The 15,216-nt window shown below is 37.7% G+C and overlaps 1 protein-coding gene across 1 annotated transcript in view; it reads left to right on the top strand.

The window, feature by feature from the left end:
* The window catches only part of LOC124167647 (mucin-19-like), a 393,928-nt gene that overhangs the window by 119,990 nt on the left and 258,722 nt on the right, over positions 1-15,216 (top strand). The gene's annotated exons all lie outside the window — the stretch shown is intronic.

Here is a 15,216-nt window from a genome sequence, read left to right as displayed (position 1 = left end):
ATGAATAAATAGTAGGAAGTAAAGTTCGTAACTTAAATATTTGTAACTCATTCTGAGAATATTCTTCCCTTTTTCCTCAACTATCTTTATATTAATGGCTGCTTTGATCAGGCCATAATGCCTCATAATGTGGTCCATTAAGTTGTTAGTGTCTGAGTGTCAGGTTTTGTAGATGACTTCTTTCCTTCGCGTCTTTTAACCAACAAACCTTCTGGTTGTGTCATTGAGTGAGTGAACCAATGAAACTGTAATTATGAATTAAGCATAGAATGAAATAGCTGCTGTGATAGTTTCATTACGCCCTTTTACACGTGCGCATGCAGTGTACCGTTCATTTACTCTAACAAAGAGTTAAGATTAATGACCAGAGAGCGTATTTCTCATTCCTCCACAACATAACAAAGATGCGATTTTCATCAAATTGTTCATCTTGAAGCATCAGAGTGTGTCTTTTAGTTACAAAATGACTTATCAAGCTTATAAAAGAGGAATAAATTTATCACTGCATCGGTAATATTCCAGCTAAACATTGACCATTTTTTTGTCAATGGTGAGCTCTAACTTCAAATATCCAAACCAGCCATTGGGTGAAAGTATTCAGTGAATGAGTTTTTTTGACCAATTTTTTTTATATATTAGCTGAGAGACTACCTTTATTAACATCGTCGATTATGTTCTGTTGAGTGGAGTTCTATTTTAAGATTCATCAATGCACATCATTATCCATTTATAATGCTGATTCAATAATCATTTTTGAAGGGATAGCAATTAAATAAAAATCATTATCAAATAAATAAATAAATGACAAATAGGGACCTATTTTGTAAAAATCTGTGATCTATTGTAGAGAAGGCTTGGATTGATAAATTATTGATTAGGATTTTAATATAAAAAAATAAAACTGTCAAATTATGACCTTCGTGATCAGGTTCTATTCAAGCATTGTTCAGGACATGAAAACCCATTAATATTGAAAGGATTACAAGAGATAATCACTTCATTTACTATCCAATTTAGTAAATATTGATCCCATATCTTGGGTTTTTATAGAGATAAAAATAACAATAGAGGTGGTGCGTGCATCCATACCTCATTAATTTATTTCATACCATCGTTTTTTCATGTCAAGAGCTTGATCATTCAGACGCAAGCATGGTATAAAATAAATGTATTCATGTTACTATGGGGTAAAATTAACGAATTTATCGGAGCCTCCGTTTTAGTCTATTCACTCAGATCTTTTATTGGTTCACGGGGTAGTAATATCAGCGCCGACAAAGGTTGAATATGACGTCATTACTTTTGTTTTCGTTTCATCTCAATGAAATTTTGGACTCTCCTCCCTTATTATCCCGAAATATTTATCAAATTTCGGAAGCTACATTGAGAAACTTCAAATATCCGACTCCATTGGTGGGAGTCAGCATTTTTACCAGGATTCGCTAATGGCAGGCTATGAGATAAGATGGCAGGGATAGACAGGTTCGTTCTAGTGTCAATTAACTCCACTTTTGGCGAAGAAGAACTTAACGGTGTTAGCCGGGGCACTGCGACGTGGATGACCATGGGAAACTGTACTTAGCGGGACTACTACAAAGAAAAAGAAAATTCACTCTGCACGTTCCACATTGGCATTTAAATCCCCCATAGTTTGGATTCAAGTATGTCATAATAGCCTCAGTTTTGACAATGCAATGTTATTATGGCCACTGTTTTGACACTCTAATATCATTTTGAACATGGTTTTGACACTCCCAAGTCATTATGGCCAAATATTTTGGGCTTTAGCTGTGGACGCCTCTAGTGAATTCTTTACACCAGAACAATGGTCAGTACTGGCCCAACTCACCCGGATCAACTGTCATTCTTGGCCCAACTTCTGTCACCGGTGTACAACCCAACGGGATATAAGCCAGAATATTAACATGATTTTGTTTCTGTTATGTAACTAATACCTCGGCAATAACGTTCAAGCGTCCAAAACCAATGTCGGAAATAAATTTTCATCGTTTAAAGTGCTCAGTGAATATTCTTTTACTATTTCATCTCTGTGGGTGAGGAGCGGCAACTTCTAGGTGAGATAAGGAAGATGCAAAAGGATGGAGCGAGTACTGAGTGGGTAGGGGATGTTGAAGACAGTGTTTGAGAGTAGAATGTTGGGTTAGAGAGAGAGGAAGGAAGAAAATAACATTTTTAGATAGCATGAAACAAATTAGGAATTATTGTGATTAGAATAGGTCTCATCTTTTGGCGAAGATGAAGTTAACAGTACCTATCAACCGGAGCAAAGCGACGGGAAACTACCACATTACCACCTACGATAAATGTCACGGTTGGCTCTACTTAGTGATGCTGCTACGTACAAAAATAAAATTGACTTGAACATTCCACAATGCCATTTATTTCCGCCTAAGGTTTGACCTTAATTATGCCATAGTAGTTTAAGTATTGACATGTGTCCATTAAGTGGGGGGGGAGGACTGACAAAAGCATTTTAAATGCTCCGCGCAATTTTACCGGTAGGATACTTTCATAATAATTACTAGATGACGCATACTTGAATTCAGCCTACGACGCAATGAAATGTGCCACGCCTTTGACGTGCTTGCGCGTGTACTTACATGCGTGCGTGCTCTTTCGTCGGCCCGAAGCGAAGCTCGGCGTTCATCAGGAGTTCCACGGGATGGTCCCCACGCACCCCTTCGTGCCCCCTCCCGCATCATGGCCGCGTGCCTTATTATTGATTAAATGCCGTTTGTGGGGCGTGTGTGTAGCGCACGCTTTCCAACGACTCCTCCCTCTCTCTCTCGCGGTGTCCGCTTCTTTTGTTCGCGGGCACAGAGAGGCCGCGCCCTGCCCTCCCAGCCACAGCCACCTATGGACCAGAGATACAACGTCACCCGACGGGACCTGTGCTCATCACGGAATTTTTTAAAATTTTAATAAATATTTAAACGAAAAGTTTTCTCCAGTATGGATATTATTTCGAACTAATAGCAATCAGATTTAAATTGAGGGCTTAAAATTATACCTTTAATGTCTTTCACTGAAAGATCAGTGACTTTAGCTAAATTTCTGTACCTGTGATGATAGCTATATTGTCCTATGCTGAAAGATCTGTTCGCATGGGGAAAAAGCGCAGGATGTTTTAGCTATTTAAGCTCGTTCCATTATGATTTATACACTAAGAAAATGCAATATTTTTTACCATTCTCAGTGAATAACTTCTGACTTCTTAGGATTTTAAGCTGAAGGTATCGACTCTAGTAAATATTATATAAATCTTTCCCGGCGAATAGAAGGAAATAACTTTTCTCGGGTTTAGGCGCTAGCAAGAAAATATAAGGCAGCCAAGGGTTCGAGCTCCGTCTTGTTACTCATTTTTAAGGCTGCCTAACGGTTATTGATAAAATTGGCGTGAATTATCATTCCCAGAATGAACCCAGTCGGCTGCCTTTGATTTTTCTACCCGCGCGGAACTCCGAGAAATATTATTTATTCTATTCGATATAAATCCAGCATCACAATATTTGGCTGGTAACATGGTGATATATATTTAATGTCTGGTATAAGTCTTCAGTTCTACATTAACGCTCCCGGATTGAGTTGAAATTATGATGGAGAAATAGACAGAGATAGACAGGACTAGCAATTATCGATATTTCACAGCATATTTCTCATAATTCTGAGGCTGAACTCCTCAAATAAATATAATTAGAATTGATGTAACTTGGTTTTTAGGGCTGTACATTATTTACCATATATCAATTTGAACTCTGTTATGGAGGCTTATGTAAATTTTTTATTATACTTTCTAATATTCACTTTCATTTCAAATTATTTACAACCAAATCTAAATTGAGGACTTAAAATTTAGCTAATATCGTCCTTCGCTGAAATATAGGTATTAATGGAAAACATATAGAGGATTATTTTTTCATTCAAGGAGGTTTCGTGATGAATTATCTGCTAGGTAAAATTTGATTTTTTACTCATGAAATTTTGAGTGAACAATAGCTTGCTGCGCAGGATTAATCGCTGTGAGTATCGATTGTATTACATTTAAATCCAGCATCATAATCGTTGATAAAATTTAGGCGCAGCATATTTTGGGGTTTAACCTATTGTTAATTAACCTGTATACAATTGCAGTTGCTTCCCGTTTAAAAACCTATTCCTCATCAAGTTTTGCCATGCATAGGCACTAATTAAAATGCACTGAATTGTTGAGGCCTTAAATTTGTAGAATTCCATGATATGGTTGGAAGGAAATTACTTTGCTTTTCTACAAAACACACACAGCTTATTGCCGACTAGTTTCGGTACACTGTACCATTTTCAAGACAAGTGTTGAAAACTACTACTAGTCTTGAAAATGGTACAGTGTACCGAAACTAGTCGGCAATGAAGTGTGTGTTTTGTAGAAAAGCAAAGTAATTTCCTTCCAACCATACTAATTAAAATGGTGGTGTAAAGTTCTTTTCACGTGCAGTAAAAAAAATATATACGTCAAAATTTATGTAAGTTCCTACACTCTCAATATTCATAAATACACCATCACTGCCCTAGCTAACCATTGATGGTCCGATAGGAACTCTTTTCATCAAGGAAAATAATATCCACTCCTCTAATTCTCCCTTCTCCCATTGAAAAGCATTTTATTTCCCCTCCATCCCCCCAGCGAGACGTTTTCCTCATTCCTTTTGCGACTCGCAACCTTTCACGGTGACTCTCGGATATAAACGAACGAGATATTTTATTTTTTTAAGTGAGCCCGTTGCATGATACACGCGTTTATATTTATGTATTTATATTCTTTTAGACCTCGCATCTTTTCCGCCATGTTTTAAGAAGATTTCTTGGCTCCTTTTAAGAATTTTGGGAGGGAGGTTTGAAGACGCGATGGACTCTTAGCTCATAGAGCAAGGGGAGGGGAGAAGGATGAAGGGAAGGATGCTTAAGTGATTAAATTCACCTCTTCGTTTATATCTCCTTTCGCGAGTCTCCCAACAAACCCTTCTCTCCCCGCTACGTATCTCAAGCCACCTCCCACGACATCTCAACTCCCAACGCGTTCATTCTCCCCAACCCTTTTCTCGGGACCCCCCCCCCTGAGGCCCCTGCTCAAACAATCCCCTCCCTCGTACCCACCCAGCCCCCCCCCCCCCCGGAGTCTCCTTAAGCGGCCATCTTTTTTATTCCCCCCTCCTGCTTTCACGGGATATAAATAAATGATGCGATACGATGGGGATAACCTTCGTCTTCCCATCGAGGTATATGAGGCGTCGACAGATGGATTCTCCCAGCCATCTTTTAACTTGATATTTCTATTCCCTGATAGGAATTTTTGTTGATTTTTTTACTTGAAGCTTTATTTATCTAATTTGATTATTATATTTATTGGTAAATACGGTTCTTGGGAGCTTTATAGCTCTTAGAAGGCTCAGTACAGCTTGGTCCATAATAGTGCATCGCAAAATTCCTTGTACCAAAAGAACAGATTGCAATTGTTACAACGATTTATGGTATTGTAGCTTGAGAGCAAAAAACAGAGTTAATGGATTGATACATTCCTCATTATTTAACACATTGATATGAGTGATATATATATAACGTAGAAAGCTTTTAACTTTCTTATATTGAATCTCTATCCCAGTTATGTATAACGTATCCCAGTTCGAACACTTTTCTTGGATTAATACGGAAGAATATTAAAGGTATAAGAACAGTTTTTGGTCATTTTAGTCTCCGATGAAAGAGGAGAACTTTAGTGTAGAACAGAGTAGAAAAAAATATCCTGTGTCATCTTCCTCTGCTGTACTCAGCCGTTGGCGTACAGAGGTGTGACACCTATGGCATATATAAATTGTAACTTTTGGCACACCAGAGACCGCTATTCTTGTAGTTTACTCAGATTAGACTTAATAAGTAGCTGCCTTTCCAGAGGGAAATTATGGGGAGCTGAGCACATGGAATTTTTTTTCGAATGATATGCCCCGTGTAACCATTAAATATGTACAAATGCATTTCTAACAGTCTTTTGCGTTCAAATCTTTGACCTTTATAAAAATAATGGTGTGATGAATTAAGTCTAGATAGTTCTCCAAGAATAATTTGCCTGTACAGGAGGAACAATAATTCTTAAAATTCTTATTATTTCAAATCATTTTCTCATTTTAAATCATTTTTCTTACTTCATAAACTCTATGTAAAATTTTAACTCTTTCCAAAAGTCTGGTATAAAACGATTTTTTAAATATTTTTTTAAATATCACCGAAAAAAAAGGTTTTACCATTCCATGAAGCGTATTGCATCTCAAGCCCTCCCGTGAGGGGTAGTCTAAATATAAATTTTGCAAGCACCGTAAGCGCGGCTATTCTCCTAATGTAACGTGGGTGACCCCTGCCTCCAACTCCTCCGCTTCCCAGCGCTAAAGGTTAAATGCTGCGCCGAGGGCGAATGTTTCTCAGCGAAGTCTCTTTGCCGACGCTGATAGTGTCTTTTCCCCTCGACCTAATTATCTGTGCCTTTTGGTCTTTGACCCTAAGTCGAAAGAATGACTCCGTTACAAGACTTGCCTCACGGCGCTGTGCTTTTTTCATTGCGGCAGGAAAAAAGGACAAAAAAAGTCGAGATTTGAAATTTTTTCATCGCAAGGAGTGCAGCCATCTCCTATTGCGTCTGTTTCAAGAACGCGAATGTTTTATTTGTGCGTAAAAATTCCTAGCATGAAAAGGCTGCGGTTGAGGGCTGTTTTCAAAGAAGAAAAATGTCTAATGAAGGCATTGGTTTCTCCAAGAACAATCTCTCTTTTAAAATGAATCATCTCTCTGAAGTTCTCTCGACCTTTGCATCATGTGTTTTCTTGAAGGAATCTCGACTTTTTTCTGTCGAAACTTTTTTTTAAGTAGATCACCTCCTTAAAAGCCTTTCCACTGATAAGAATGAGAATGCTTTTTCATTACACTAACTTGCCTTAAGTTAAAGAAAATACTGTGGGTCTAGGAAAAATATTGCTTTGCTTTCAAATAAACTTCGAATGTGCATTTAGAGTCGTAAATGCGTTGTTAAAATAGCTTTCATTGTATTATGGAATCTTAAAAGCCCTTGTAGCGTCGTTTTATGTCGGTGTGATATTATTTTTACTACTCAAGATCTTTCTGGATAGTTATCACACACGTTATTAATTTTTCACACGAATTTTCTTGGATCACCTACGTCGCAGCTTAGAATTAGTATAGCTCGGTGGTCAATTCGGGTCTATCTTTGTTATTATAGCTCAAATATTTACGTGATTTGAATAGGTCTGCGTCGTTTTGTACCATCATTGTTTCTTGAAGAGAACGTTGCACGATGGACAGGAATATCGCGGTTGCAAATCAAGAGAAGCCCTTTAATTTCTTAAAACTTGCAGGTAACTCAGGAAAACTGTCTCTTCCGTGATATAAATAAAAAGTCTAAGAGCTTAGTCTGTACAGAATTCATATATCATGACCAGGATTTGGATTAGAAACTGAACTATTGAGGACTTATGCATGAAAACAATAAACCCCGTGTGAATGGCGCGTACTAATGACTGCATGTAATTTAAACAATTTTCAAATTTTCAAACATAAAATAACAAATAAGCAAACCTATAAATTGAACATTCTCTGGACGGATCACAAAAGTTTCCCCTATAATCTTATAAAAAGTTCCAAATCTTAACTAGTGTTAGGCCTTCCTTATTTCCCTGAATCGTTGAAGCGCTGATCTGGAGCCTTTGACTCAGCCTTTAGGAATTTGGCTGTGAAGAGATTAGCGATGTGAGCAAGGAATTTTTAGTTCAGCAGCATTATTTTCCGAGGTAATTAAAAACTCGGGACCAAGCGCAAGGTTTTAAATCAGACGTAACACCAAAATGTACTTATTCTGAAATTACGAAGTATCCACTTACCTCAGGATGGATTAGAGCCCACGGACGTTGATTTAAAATCAGTATTCGTATTTTTTATTCATCATGTGTACAAACGGAGCTGTTAAAAATTTATCTTAAAAATGCATTACCACTTGGCTTAATTTAGAGTGCTCTATTGTGATATAGTGCAAAGCCTCCGATTCAAATTTCTTTTTAGACTGCTGTAACGGTCAGATGCCTTTACTTCTACAAATCAGTAGAGTCCACGTATCTCTTTACATAATCAATTTTTCAGTAGCTATTTTTCTCTTTGGTGGCAATATTGAAATGTGGAATTAGCAGTTCAAAATCCGTAAACACTGAGGAAATGCCAGCTTTTGCAGAAATTACTTGGGAACTTTATAGTAAGTCCTCAAGGAGATGTGGAAATATTCCCTGAAAACTTCATTGAATATTTGAGCCTATCAAGTTTCTGGCTATAACAGCTGAATGGTAATTCTTGCTTATTTTTATGGTAACAGTATCTTAGCTACTTTCCACATATTTTTTCCTTGGTTCAATAAAATGCATATGCGGAAGGAAACTTAAGTTACCGTTTCATTTATGAAATTCTACTTCCACATAGTTTTCCACAGTTCAATAGTTTTTGAAACTATTGAACTGTGGAAAAATCATATTTCATAAACGAGCGTTTGGCAACAGGAATTAAAGTCACTCGCCTAAGTTTTATTCAGTACCTCTTTCGAGGTTTAACAAAGTTTTCCTTTTTCGGATTCCCTAAATCCACTGACTTTTTAACCTTTGTTTACTAGATAGAATACTTTTTAACAGCTACAACGTTACTGAGTATCACCCTAAATATTATATCTCCATGAATATATGCTGATAAAGTTTTTCGTCACCTTCATTCCAAATGGCAACATAGTTTTGCAATTTTAAGATTGATAAAAAGCGGTACCATTCCCATTCCGAGATTCCGAAATGAGTGTTTCTTTTGTTCCGTGAAGTTTTTCCCTTCTGTTTTTCTTCATCTGTCCCAAATACTTTTCCCGTAGACTTCCTCGGGGACTTCTATTTTTTCCTCCATTATATCACTCAGGTAATTGACTTGTCTTATAACTTGACCAATCCACTGAATCCTTTTCTGACGCAATTCGCTCAATAGCTCCTTAGGTTCGCCTATTCTTTGGTATACCTCCTCATTTCCCATCCTATCCGTCCATTTCATCTTCAGAACCCCGTTCCAACGCCAGGTTTCCAAACTTCCTCTTTTTCCAGATACCTATGGTTATATTTTTTTGGGAAGCATTTTTCTTTACTATACCTACTAAGTTTCTAGCAGTAATTCCACCATACAATTGCCACCTTTAAGCTACGCTGTATAGTGTAATCTATAATCATTTTTATCACAATCTAAAAACACTAATTTGAAATTGTATATATTTCAGAATAGGGATATTTCTTCGTTCAAACATTTCCATTTGAAATTAATGTTTTTTTCTTTTGCCGTTACCCCTGAGGTGGTAAATTTGGATAAGAGAGAAATAAGGGGCTAGGCATCGAACAAACATTTATAAAAATTGAGCATCCAGGTTCAAGCAATGATTTTGATTTTCATACAATTTGTTCACTGTAACATTTGATACAACACGTATATTCCATTGCTGCAGAAATATAATAACTATTGTTATTCAACTAATTGCAAGAGAAAAACAAAAAAGTTAACTTACCTCTCACGTGGGACAAGTGTTCGAGATTTTAAAAAGCTTTCGTTGATCCCAAATATAATGATAGGAACATGGCTTAATATCAGGGAATTATAATAAATATTTATCAATGAACCATTTTCGTTACACCTTTCAGTAGAATTTTTATCAATTTTAAACGTCATTTCAAAATCCAAAAATAGATTCCATACGGAAGTACCTACCTATCCGGCTGGACTTAAAGCCGCTTTTGTCAAGCTTTATAGTGTGACCCTATTTTTTTCGAGGTTGGAGTATAAGAGGGCAACAGCTTTGGATATTTGGACGTTGCCCAGACGAGGAAGGGAGGAGAAGGAAAGAGAAATAAGACGGGAGTTTTGGAAGAAGGAGGAGGCATCTGGCGCCGAGCCTAATCTCAGTGGGACAATACTTTTCCCCGTCTTTTGGTGGGAGGGTAGTGGGTGGTATTAGTCAAGCAAGGGTGGAAATACGAGGAAAAAATTGCCCTTGCTGGCTTTAGCATGCTTCCCTAACGGCAAGCCCTTCATTTTGAAGTTTCTCTACCCCTCTCTTATATTCTATTACGGTGTTACATAGCGTTTTGTCCATTACGTACCCTCGGCTGTGCTTTTGAAGTCGACATTCTATGCGGTGTACCAAAAGTGTTAGATTGTGGCTCTTGGCTGAGCCCATCTTTACTGGGATGTTTATTTTTCATTTTTTTTCACTTCGCCTCGTGAGTCAAGAGCACTAGACGTTCTCATACCATTGTGTCAGCGCATTCGTGCAATAACTCTCCTCTCCCTGCAAGTGCGCCCAGCAGTTGGCGGAAGTACAGAGAATGACGCATTCTGTACCCTTAAGGGGCAAGAGGATGTACCGTGCGGGATGAACTGACGTTGATTTCCGCGATGTCCAGTTTTGTTCCTTACTGCAAGCTCAGAGTTTACGATGAAAATTTAATTCCACTTGACTTCCGCTAAAATTTGCTCATCCATTTCTATGATATACTGCTGAATAAGCTAGAATTTTACGAAATGTTTCGCCAAGTACTCGCGGTTAATGAATTGCTCGCTTGCCATTTTTATAACATTTTTACCCAATTGAAACGAGTTTTATGCTGGCACCAACGGAGTAAGAATGTGAAACCCTTTACTTTGACGTAGCATCTAAACGACTGATGGTTGTAGTGCCATAAATACCATTTTCTTTATCTATACTCATTTTTTTAATGTTGATTAACGTCTGAGATGTGTCTGAATATGTCTAAGGATGAATGCAATATTATTTGTCTTCGTTTCGATATATGTTTTATATTTTCGTAATGGCTATGAACGAATATTATTCCATTAAATTGATACTTGAAAGAAAAAATAAAGAATTCAATTATATAAAAAATCGAACATAAAAACAAAATTTTTGACATACCTTTTAGCAAATATTTTTTACTTATTTTAACTAAGCTAGTACAATATCATAATTACCATTAATTTGGATTTATTAAATAAAAATAAATTTTACTTATATTTTCGATGTCTGATCTTGTAATGCAGGTGTTTTTGTTTTTATAGACGTGAATGGTTTCTTTAAATTATTTTTTTTGAATTACCTTCATAATATAAATGTTCATTTCTATCGAAGTTAAAGGTATGGATAATTATTACACTATGGCTAATGTTTGAAAGGGCAGATAGTGTAATTCCGTTGATTACGGATGATTTGTATTGGAAAATTCTGTTCTTTAAAATAGCTTCTTCTGAGTTCCTTAACTTTAACATCTTAACTTTAACATTCAGCAATCGCTCCCACAGCTTTGGTCGGCGGAGGTAGTTATTTCATTAATAATGCTAGCTTATTTTTTTTAAATCCGTTTACGCCCATATCCTATCTCATGAAATTACATGACTCTTCGCGTATGTAGCTCTCAAGTAGGTATATGCACCCTGATTTTACAGCCGATCCTGAGATACCGATTTTAACAGCCTCAGTGATTCGCCCCGCAATCTAACCACGGGAGAGTGTAGAGGGAACGATTTCTTTTGGGAAAATAAAATTTCTTCACCCCTTCTGACTTCGTTAGAGATATCCGTTTCATCAAACTATTACGGGATCGAAGGTTTTATCCGCTGTGCTAAACTCTCGCGGGCATTTTTGCAAACCCAAGATATTCAGCATCAACCTTGAGACCGAACGTGATTATATTTTCTCCCATCCCTACCGAGATAAGGAGTCGAAAAAAAATATTTAAAAAGATCCCGAACTTTTTTTTTTCGCCCTCTCCCCGCAGAGGTTGAAGGGAGATTTCACTCCAACGTTATTTTTGACTTCAATCACTCACTCGGAAAAAACACAGGAGCTGATACATTCCCCTTTTCCCGCGAACACTGTGTTCCTCTCCGTAAAGCATTCGAGGGGAATTTCGCTTCGTTCCGGCCGCTGCAAACTTCATGTCTCTCTCCCACGCTCCGCGATTCTTTTTTTTCTTCTTTCGTTCCTTTCTCTCCAGGAGGAAAAGGAAAAACAAACGGGTTCAAATGAGTAAGTTTTTTGTATTTTTGGATCATTTCGCTATTCCAATAGCGGTATCTTTTTCGGTGGGAGTGAAACGAAGGACTTTTAGCTGAAACCTTGTAATATTCTCTCATTCCTTTCCTATAACCGGTGTTCATGTTATCGCAAGTAGGTTTTTATTACCTAATTAAATCACATTCATATCGTAAAATTCATGCTTTGTAGCAGATAGATTTTTCACCAAACATTTATGTGCGAACAAACTTCAAGCAAATGTAGGATAAAATGAATGATGTTACTCTACCCTGCCTCTGTAGCTATGGGAATTTTGAGGTCAAATCCACATTATTCAAAATATATTAAGGTGTTAACCATGGGGAATGTGGGAAAAGTCGTAAAGCGCAGGCATCAAAAGGGGAATAATTATTGTAGACTAATTACTGCGACGGTATACATTAACTTCCCAATCAATATCACAAAGATATCTGACCCATTTTATAAGCCATGGGTGTCAAAAGGAAGGGGTTATGGGTCATTGCAATTGTTTTTCAAAGATACTCTTTTTCTGTCCATAAACATCATTAGTCAATTGAAATATTGGTTTCATGCAGCTCTCTACCCCGCTACCACTGTATCTAATTCTTTTCTTATTTTCGTATTTCTTATCTTTTACAATCTTAATAACTTGTGCGATACACCGCATTTAGTGCCTCCATCGCTTTTCTTCCCGTACTCTTGTATCTCCACGGTTTTCTTATTCAGGCGTTCACGCATTCATTTCCTATAACCTCTGCTCATATTAAGGCGAGTATGCTCTTATAACGTAATTAAACCGCAACTATATTCTAATATTCAGGTTGTAAAGCATTAATATAATCCATCAAAAACATTAAGTTCACGGCACAGAATGTGACAAATAAAGATGTCCTGTTTGTAAGTTTAAGAGACATCTTTTCTACTGCTCTTCATTGGACTTTCTCTTTAATCTCTCGGTAGATGTATTTTGCCTTTACCATTGCTCTGTACCATTTACTCTATCATTATTTGAAAATTTCATTTGTTTCTTTTACCTTCTCAGTGAAATGGAATGTTTTTAAACTCATTTCGTTAGCCTCAAAATATCAGCTAATCACCTTGATTTGCTATGTGTTTGAAATCTGAGTTTTACTGAACCCTTAGCATTTCAACTAGGAATTCAAAATGACAGTCAATGGGAAAAACCTCTTTAATCCCGGTTCAAGTACTATTTTTTAAATCCCTTGCTCATGTTTTGAGCATATGCTCATTTTGGTGGATTTCCGGTAGCCATATTCATTCTGAAACGACAGAAGCGGACAGACTTGTTGAGTTAACTGTCAATCACGCACGATATTACGCTCTGTTGAATATCCGGTCTTTCATTATTTCTCTCGTGGCATTAAAAGGGGAATCAATGCTGGCGGATATGAAAAGTTTTCGTCTGACGTAGAAACGCGGGTCATTCAAGCCCTGAAAAAGGCAAGTGCCGATTCATATCAAATATTTGAAGACTTTGAAATTAACGGGTGCCACACAATTCTTGAGATATTTTTATTTATTTTAATAAATGATATGTCAAATGCAGGCGGCCATCGGCGAAATTGTAATGGAAGGTTGTTCACGGTCGTTTGCATCGCGAAACAACGGTGAGGATGACGATTTAGCCTACACGATACCCTTTTTATCTACAGATATATTCACAAAATTGCAGAATTTCGCCATTTATTTATAGATCACAGTCCTAATCAACATTCACAGTACACCATGCCGTAATCAAGCACAGCCTACAGGTATTTTTAAAATGAAAATTACTCCTAACTTGCAAATAATGTTTTTTTCACAGCACAGCCTAGTTATTTTTTAATGAAAATTGATCCTCGCTAACAAAAAAAAAACGTTTTTTGCCTTTCATCGATTGATTATTTTCTGGAGCTAAGCAGCATCTCATTTTGTAGCCATGCCTCTGAATTTCGCTTCCATGTGGACCAATCCGCGTCTTCTTTCAAAACGTTGCGCCCATAACCTCTCTAGCTTTATTCGCTGGAAGTAATATCACCGCGCATGACCTTCTTCCCCCCCCCCCTTCTTGTCAACCCCAGAGTGCCCAGAGGCTGAGTCAGGGAAATCGGTAATCGTCCCTTAAACAATATATGATCCGCGTGCTAGTCCTTTTCCTGCTTTGCGGAGCGTGCTCTCCTGCTGCTCTTTGGTGGGTGCGGAGACAATTAACCGCCTCCCAAGCTCCCTAACCCGTAGGCCATTCCCTTCCGTCCCAAACATTTCGATAAAGCAAAGCCGTCCTGCCATCCGAGCCAGCGGACTCGATCGATTGGAACAAATGGGCGATTGCGATAGATCGATTGTCGCGAGGTCTCCTCCCACTCCACGAGATCGGGACCCGATAGCGCCAAAGGGGTGAGCGGAAAGGAAAGGAACTAGTGCCTCTCGTTCGGTCTATTTCGTTTGTCTTTGGAAAGATGTCACTAGTTCTTCTTTTTTTTTCTATCCCTTCCTAGGCCATATCAAGAGCCTCATGGTCCTCCGAGTTCTCTGTACTTCGACTTCTTTCGTATTAGTTAGAGGGTGAGGTAAGAAATGACTGCCTTCGGAAGACATTCCACGCCGAAATAAGGTGCCATTTTCCCTTTCCACGCTAGTACTCATCTTGGCGTTGAGTTTCGGCATTTTTTGTCCCATAAACGCCGACTTCAGACATTTTTTTATGTAAAATATCCACTCTTTAATAAAATTAATAATTTTGGAACATTTTGGTAATTTCTTTTATCAGCAGGATTGCAGATTCATATTGATAAATAAGCTCATTATACTTGTTTGAAGTCTTTTAATCCTGCTTGAATGCCCACCTAAGGTGATTCGTTATTCTTTTTTTTAAAGTAAGTCAAATTTGTTTTGGCTGAATAAGTCAAATTGTGTAACTTCCCCCGCGTGTTCTAGTGCTGTAGAGCAGGCAGTCATCTTTTGGTCGCTATTTAAAACAGTTGAGCTTGAGAGCTCCATTTTTGTCATGAATCATCAATCTGAAGTATTGCATTTTCAATGAACGTGGTCAGCTTGGTCCATCG

This window comes from Ischnura elegans, chromosome 11 (assembly GCF_921293095.1).
Source record: "Ischnura elegans chromosome 11, ioIscEleg1.1, whole genome shotgun sequence".
NCBI lineage: Eukaryota > Metazoa > Arthropoda > Insecta > Odonata > Coenagrionidae > Ischnura > Ischnura elegans.
The sequence above is the reverse complement of the archived record's forward strand: the minus strand, read 5'-3'. Positions and strand labels throughout refer to the sequence as shown.